Consider the following 8,813-nt stretch of genomic DNA (forward strand, 5'->3'; position numbering starts at 1 on the left):
CTCAGTGTTTGAATAGCCTACTGGGTCGAGAGTGTTAATGCTCCCATATACATTATGTAATGGTATTAATTACTTTCCAGATGGAGATGCAGAAACATTAGGTCAGCGAGAAGTTTTCCCAAGGTATCATTATAATCTTCAGATTTCAGATACATACATACATGCACCTCCAACATACAACTGAAATGTATATAAAGTTCGTACATGTATACATATGACAGAGGTATGCTGAAGATACATAGATCAACCTTCATATAACCAGAAAAAAACTAAAACAAAAAGCATCTGGCAAATTGATTTGAAGTTATCATAGCAATGAACTCCTATTGGGGGATTTGGGGAATTGTTTTGTTTTCATCAGTGGGTTGATTAATTTGTCTTCTGGGACTGGACAGTGTATGCAGCAGTCTGCTGTGTGAGAAGCAACATGGTATTTGTAGAGAGAGTTCCACTTAGCAGCCTGGGTTTTAATCCCAGGTCCACCTATTACTAGCCACATGTAGTTAGGGAAATAATTTCTCTTCTTTGGGCCCCCTGTAAAACAAGAGTCTGTAAGAGCAGCCACTGACATGCCCTTCTAACTTTTGAGAGCTCAAAGTAGTGCATCCACAACACAAAGACGCAAATTGCATTACAATTTTCTAACTGCATTTGGAAAATATACTAAATTTTCCTTTTTATGTAACTTATTAATGAAGGGTTCTCTAATTCAGGACAAAAGATATATTCTTTAAGATGTCTAGAGATCTCTCAAAGTAATTAATAATCACAGAGGAGAAATAAATATAACTTTTATTAATAGGACCCAGCAAGAGAAAATTGACACCAACAGTTGAAGATTTGGAAGAAATTATACGTAAGTACATGTGGTTTTGAAAAGCCTTAAACTTTTCACTTGTGGTGATAAATGTAACCTCTGTTCCATAATGCTTGTATCTTTTAAAATCTTTTTTGGTCATGCTGTGGAAGATGATTTATGAGACAGAATTCATATTTGTACATAATCCTGTTTGGGATATATATCTTTCAGTTTCTTATTTATGTTATCATGTTGTCGTATTGTACAATTTTACACCCTCAGTAAAAGCAGTGCATAGAAGAGGAATTGATTAACCGTTACACAGTAGAGGATGAGATGAGTAAGTTCCATCCGATCTTTCGTCCTTCTAAAGGATGTTGAAGTGTTTCCAACTTTTCAACTATCGTAAACAGCATTGCATAGACATATAAACTATGTCTTCTCTACACATGTGCCGGGATTGTTTTCTAATTGTACCTCTTTCTGACAGTTGAAGATGAGAGTATTGAAAGTTTGTGGCTGATACATACATCAGTTCTAATACTGGTATCACAAACTAAAGAGCTTCAGACCTGGCAAGCCATAATCTGTCTATGCCTGAATGATTTCAATCTAGAATTCTCACAGTCCTCTTGTATTTCCCTAAAAGCAGAGATTAATACCGGCATGGTGACATATGCCTCTTATCCCACCACATGTGAGGCTGAAGCAGGAGGATTGCTATAAGTCCGAGGTCAGTCTGGGCTACACAGTGAGACTCAGTCTCAAAAAAAAAAAAAAGAGATTATCTCTCTTGTGAGAAGATATTTGTAAACACTCAGGTATTTGTCTCCAAATTTCAGTTATCTCATCATTGTACAGTCTTTCTGAAATCTTTCAGAACACTGCTGTAGGTAACTTACAAAGTCTAGAGAATTTTGTTTATTACTGGAAGAAATGATTATTAGAGTTACACATATTTATCATTTTATATGTTGTAAACATCTGTTAATTGTGTATTTAAAAAAAAAGCTGGGCATGGTAGCGCACACCTATAATCCCAGCACTCAGGAGGCTGAGGCAGGAGGATCGTTGTCAGTTTGAGGCCTGCCTGGGCTACAAAGTGAGCTCAAGGCCAACCTGAACTGCATAGCGAGACCCTGTCTCAAAAAGACAAAAAAAAAAAAATTGTGTATTATTAAAATCCAAAACAAGTATTTTTAAACCAATAAGAGATTTTAATTATATTTCTGGAATGTTCTGAAATACATTACATTTCTGGTGTATGTATTCATTTGAAGAGCATTAAATGAGTAAACTGCAGGCTAAAATATTTAGGGCAATGTTTTTTCTATCACATGAGATCGAGTGCTTCCCACATTTACTTTTGCTTGGTCTATGTTAATAAGCAAAGTAAAGAACTTTCAAATTATTTGTTATATTTGTTATATATTTTATTTGTTATATTTTATGTGCTTGATATAAAGCCTAGTGAGTAAATGGCATTTTGAGAGATAGTTCAAACTCTTCTTTTCCAGGGTTAGAATTTAAACCATTTCTCCTAAAGTAGTTTTCAGCTGGCCTGAACAAGGTCGGAGTCAATCTGAACATCTGATAATAAAAATATTTGTGACTTAGAAGAATGTGCTTATCTTTTACGTATTCTAGGTGAGGTCACCTTCAGAGCACGTATAGGTTATAATATAAAGAAGGCTGATTGCAAAGGTGTACTATAATCACTTTCTAGCATTTGGAATAATCAGGGATGATCTTGCACATCCAAGCTAACACAGGACTCTCTCTAGGCATCCTTCACATGAGGATGTGGCAAGACAATTGGAAAGTAGATCCTTTATATCCTTTGAACAACTCTTGTAGTTCAATTGGCTTTAAGCATTATCCGAGCATCCTTGACATGACGCCAGGGCCTAATGCTGTTTTAGTGAAAGCACAGAGACAAGCAAAAGATAACTGATCTCTTTTGCAACTCCTGGCATACGGAGGTGAGCAACAGCCCATACTGTGGTTTTGGCATCCATGAACAGCAAAGGGTTTGAAGTGTATTAATGAACCTCATACATGGAAAATGAGTAATCTTGGACATCACCTAATGCTTCTGTTTTCATCATCAAAGGACAAAATGCTAATACACGGTCCCTTGTGGGAAGATTTTTTTCATTCAGGAGGCCAAAGCACACACATCACCTCAGTTGACATTCTGTGGGGGAACAAAGCACAATAATGCATGCAAAACCCTTTTGTAAACAGTACAGAATTTTACAGATATGAAATTTTGTCATGGTTATAGGTTCGTATCTGTTAAACATGTACATCTTAGTATTCACAGTTTTTCCTGTAATAACAGTGACTACTTAGAATGATTCAAATTGAATAGATTTAAAAGCAAGAAAATTCTAGTTTACCATCATTTAAATTATATTAACTGCAAGTTAACTTGATAAGGTAAGGCACTGGCAAAAGATAAATAAGAACATGGTGGCTACATTGATAAATGCGTGTGATGGCCCAAAACTGATTGACTATCACAGAACAAAAAGAATATACTATATTATGGCAGGCTAAATTTAAATTTATTGTGGAAAGGCTAACCTGATGCCTTCTTAGAAAAACATTCATTAGCAACTCATATGTTGTAAGGCTGATAATATCTTGATAATAATTTATGTGTTTCCCATTTGTAGTAATTGCCATTCCCCTTGTGACCTTCTTTCTCGTTCCAGGCAGCAAAAGGGAAAGCCAGACTGGCTATTCCAAGGAAGGGAAGAGTGTACAAAAGAATCAATTCTCAGCTTTCCTGTTTCAAAGCAGACATTGTTGGAAGAGGTAACAAACGCCAAAGTTTATGCAGTAAATAAAGAATCTGAGAAGAATGCAGCTGATGAAAGAGCTGGGCTAGACAGATTTCAGTAGCACAGAGGAAAATAAGGACACTTGTATAGAAGATCAGGATGGTTGGTCAGGTAAAATGGTTCCAAGACCTTTCTGTTTTCCTCCCCCTTTCTCCAACATAAGACCTAGGAAAATTGATAATGGATACTTCAGGTCAATGTGGGCATCCAAAAATAGACATCACTTGTATCCAAGAGCTCCTCAGGCCCGCGTACTATGCTGTCTTGGGGCAGTGACAGTAGCAGGCAAGGGGGTAGATGACTCAAAGGCGAGAAGGTCTAAGGCAACCTCTAGGCTTCCTGCCATTAAAGAAGCACCAGAGAACTTTGAAAATTTTTTCTCCTTCCTGTTAAAATATTTGAAAATGACTGATAGGGGTCAATAGACTAAAAGATCCTCCAAGTCAGGACTGGGAAGTTCAGAGGACATGGACCAAGGATCAGGGACTGACCGTGAGACCTCTTGTTACTTAATACACTCAGGTGCTGGTGGAACTGATGCTGACAGCCAGAGACCTGCTGGACTTCTTCCTGGGGCCTCAACTTCAGTCTTGCCCTGAAACCCTAGTTTTTGTCCCAGGGAAAAGTAAAGGGAGGAAGGAGGAAATTCTTACCTGAAACTATATTTCAGTGAGTATTTATAGTTTAAATCCTAAAAGACTTCGGTGTATCTGGATATGATATTTTCTGGATAAATGTTGATAGGAATCTGTTATGGTTTGAGTCTGGATGTCCCCCTAAAGCCTCATGCAGGCATGGGGTGGGCTTCTAGAGTTTATGATTGATCCATGGTCCAATGTTGGGATTATGGGTGTGAGTGCTGCACCTACCCTGGGGTGGGTAGTTTGCATACAATGTAAGGAAGGGAAGAAGGTTTGCTCTTCCCTCTGCTGCTCCTCCCTTTGGCTCTTGTTGCTTTGTTATCTTCCACCACCATAAACTGTTACCCTCTGCCATGTGCCACTCTGCCTCGGAGCCAGCCGAGCATAGACTGAAACCTCCACAAACTGTGAGCTAAATGAACCTTCCCTTCCTTAATTCTGGGTGTCAGATATTTTGTCAAAGAAACCAAAACAGAATCAAAATAGGAAAGTCCAAATAGATATTCTGGTGAATAATAGGAAAACAAAGTTACATTTCTTATCAGTCACCTTAGTACATGACCTGAACTATTATGCCTACCCCTAGGGAGAATGCATTATAAGCAAAGTAGAGCGGTGTCCAGGGCCCATGGGCTTTCCATGATGTTATGAGATGGTAGTAGGTCCCCTATTCTGTCAGCTTTGGCAGTTCATTAGGATTAAAGGTTACAAATGTGTTAATATAGAGCTAACATGATGTTTCTAGTCAGTTTCATTCTAAGAATGAACTGCATTGTGACAGATTGTGGCGATAGTGGACATTGGTATTTTGGTGAGACTACTGGTAAAATTAATGTAAATTTGGAATGCATTAATAGAAAATATTTTGTGAAGGTTCATGCTCCTTTTTCCTCTCCTCTTCTGTTATCCCATCTTATTCCATCTGAGGACCGTTGCTCTACGCAGTCATTGATCTCACCCCTTCCTGTCTGCTCAAGAAGTTTGCATCCACTATTATCCTTTCTCCCTCCTGCATCTTTAAGTATATTCTCCTCTACTGGATCAATCTCATCATCATAGAAATGTGCTTTAATATTTCTCATATTTAAAAGGACAAGAAATTTGCTTGATCATACATTGCCTCTAGCTATTTCTCTTACTTTTTTGAAGCAAAATTTCCTAGAGGACTTATCTGTGTACTGCTGTCTCTCCCTTTTTCCCTTGAACGTACTCCAGTTTGATTTTTCACCACTCTTCTCCCACGTATCAATTTTTAATCCTCCTCTCATTTGGCCAGTTAGTAGCAGTTGATATTTTTCATCTGCTTGTAAAACTGATGTTCAGATTTATAATGCAAAGACATCTTAAAAGAACCTCAAGGTGGGGCTGGGGATTTAGCTCAGCGGCAAAGCACCTGCCTGGCAAGTGCAAGGTCGTGAGTTTGGCTCCCGGTACCGGAGAAAAACAAACAAACAAACAAACAAAAAAAAAGAACCTCAAGGTTCAGAGTGATGGTCTACTCTTATAATATTTGGTGTATTGCGCTTTAATGTCATTAGAACAAATGGTGATTAAGTAAAGAAGACATAAACCCAAAGCTGGAGTACTGTGCTCATTTAGTGTACTTTTTCAATTATGTATAAAATGTTTTATATTCACCCAGTGTACCCGCCATAAAATTGATTAGGTAATTTGAATTAATTGCTTCTCTGAAAAGCATGACCACTGAAGCAAACTCTGATAGCTCTTACAAGACTCTTGGACCTTGGACATCAGGCATTATTTGTGTCCTGGGACCTTTCCCTAATGTAGTGAAATATGTAAGAACTTGTAATTTTTAAAACATAGTGTGGAGCTGTGAGTATAGCTCAGCAGCGCAGCACCTGCCTGGCAAGCACAAGGTCCTGAGTTTGATTCCCGGTACCAAAAAAATAAAATAAAACATAGTGCATAATATATAACATATTTACTATGTATTTTTCTGTATGTTTAGTACAATATATAATTACAAATATATAAGCATTCCATTTTTGTACGGTACTATATTATACATATAATATATAAATATATAGTTACATATTGCAATACATTATTATATGTTACATATGGGCAATATATAATTAATAGGTTTCACTTTATACATACATATATAATTATAAGTTCTTTGGTTGCAGGAACTTGAGACTCCTAGCAGTTAATTTGTTTAGAATGGTTTTATTGTACAATAGCACCTCACTTGATACTCTCGTTAAGTGGTTTTGGAAGGCACAAGGAGTACTAAAAAACGATGGGTACCAAGGAAATTGTTTTGACTGGGAAGAGTAGTGAGTCACAGAACAATGGATACCAACAACTTCTAGCTTGTGCATATAGTACCAAACAAACGACACGCACAGGGCAAAATTTTGATGTGAAACTTGTTGAGTACCAAATTCAATGATTTTCAAAGCAGTCAAATACTAAGATATGACACTATTGATATAGGAGGAGCAAAATTACAGACATGAAGTTTCAAGACTATTTAAGCCTAGCAGCCAATCCTTGGCTACACATCTTGGAGACCATAGCTGGAGCTCATGGTGGTATGGGTGGTTCACCATCAATGCACCCTGCGCTTTTTGTGCCTCCCCCTGTGTCACTATGTGCTCACCATCAGCTGGTACCCTTTGTATCTCATCTCTACCTTACAATTCCTGCCTATTCCTGTTCTGTTCCTTGCTTAATTCTCTCTCTCTTTTGCTGGAGCTCCTTGTGGTATTGACTTTCTGCTTTCACTTCCACGGCTGATAGTCTCCCAGGCTAAAGTCAGTTTTTTCTTCTCCAGGCATGCTGCATCTCAGTAGCTCAGGCTCACAATGCTGTGACTGGGTAGAGGGAGAGAGTTAACTGAAGCTCTGAGTTAACAGAGGAGTTAGTTCCCTCTAGTTAGTGATGTGAAGGGGACCAGCTCCCTTGGATTGGACTGTTGGTGGACAGATGCGATTATTAATAAATATATAAAACATAGAACACACAGACATTGAAGGCTTTTGCTGTTGTTCAAATTTCAGGATCAAGCTTTACTGAGGAACAAAAATCCTTTCTTCTCAGTTTGAATGAAGTAAAGAGTTCATAATCACTAGATGTAAGCATTTATACATGTTTATGATAGAGACATGTATTATTCTCTCTATAGTCTATTAATGTTTGTAGTTTTTTTTCAATTGTTGGCCTAGTAATGACTTTGCAAATTATAATTTGTAATATTCTCTAGAGTAGAAGACTTTTTGGATCACCTTCCAACATTAATACCTATTTAAATTTAAAAAAAAAAAAAACAACTGAGCTGCATTTGGAATTTCTGGATTCTTCTGTTTGACATGCAAATATTCAGTTCTGTTCTTTTTATGATAATATGAAATAAAGTAGTTTCTCATAGTGACATTGTAAATCATTTGCTTTCTATTACATGCAGCTGGTTTTGTTACTATAATGATTTTCTAGGAGTGCATAGTCCAGAACACGTAAGATGCAATATGATATTCCTTTATTCAAAATTTATATGCAATTATTATTTGCCCAGAAATAATAAGACAATTTGGAAATATAGTAATTTATTGTAATGCATTTCTTTTAATATGTATCTACAATGAGGGGAAAAATCTAAACCTTCTCAAACTGACATGCCATCTCTTTTTGTTATATGGACTAGAGTTTTCATCTCGCTAAAAATTCAGAATCAAAATCAAAAACATCTGAGGTAGTTACTCGGGTGCCTTCCTTCAGCTTATACAAAAGAATATAGGATGAACGGTAAGAATTAAATAAACCACAAATTATTTTGGAGTGTCTGGTTTCTATTATAAGTAAATTTTTCACTGCTGGTTGTTTTTTCAAAAATATTGCCTGTATTTTTGATATTCATTCCTAAGATCTAATGTAAACTATGTCCTACCAGTTTAATGTATTGTTAGTTCATGATTACATTTTTTATTATACTCATATGCTATAAATATTTCTCACTCTGCTCCTTGGATCTCCCCTCAATAGCAATAGTCTTTAAGATACGTCAGGGAAAATCTTAAGAGAAATATTACCCTTTTGTGCTGGTAGGTATTAATTTCACACCTTCAATGAAGCCTAGCCATTAACAATGGTGCATCTACCTTTAAGACATGGAATTAAAAATTATTAAGAGGCAACAACCAAAATGATCTAAAGTGTAGTATCACTGTGGTTTCAATATTTGATTCCTCCATTGGTCTTGACTTGAATTTTAAAGGGCTTGATGAATTTATATGAGCTTGTGGTTTAATGGAATCACAGTAGGTCAGTTTTCAGTCTTGAAGTATAAGTAGACTTTTTCTAGACCTTTTCTTATATACTTAAAAATAGTGCATTCACACAGTATTCTTATTTCCATTCTTCATTACAAAGACAGTGTCACCAAAAAAAAAAAAAAAAAAATAGAAGGGGCTGAGGACTTAGCTCAGCGGCAAAGCGCCTGCCTGGCAAGCGCAAGGTCGTGAGTTCGGTTCCCGGTACCAGAGAAAAACAAAAAAAAAA

The 8,813-nt window shown here is 36.8% G+C and overlaps 1 long non-coding RNA gene across 2 annotated transcripts in view; it reads left to right on the forward strand.

Moving 5' to 3' along the window:
- Window positions 1–801: 801 nt before the first annotated feature.
- LOC102003268 overlaps window positions 802–8,813 on the forward strand; it is a 20,813-nt gene continuing 12,801 nt past the window's right edge. The window contains exons 1-4 of one of the 2 annotated variants that reach the window (XR_001234627.1): window positions 802–856; window positions 3,520–3,622; window positions 4,171–4,317; window positions 7,319–7,689. This is a non-coding gene — a long non-coding RNA (uncharacterized LOC102003268). Of the gene's footprint in view, window positions 857–3,519; window positions 3,623–4,170; window positions 4,318–7,318; window positions 7,690–8,813 lie in introns of those variants that run through there. The other variant, XR_261493.2, reaches the window with a different exon arrangement.

The sequence above is a fragment of the Chinchilla lanigera genome, unplaced genomic scaffold (assembly GCF_000276665.1).
Source record: "Chinchilla lanigera isolate Chin_1 unplaced genomic scaffold, ChiLan1.0 scaffold00030, whole genome shotgun sequence".
Lineage (NCBI taxonomy): Eukaryota > Metazoa > Chordata > Mammalia > Rodentia > Chinchillidae > Chinchilla > Chinchilla lanigera.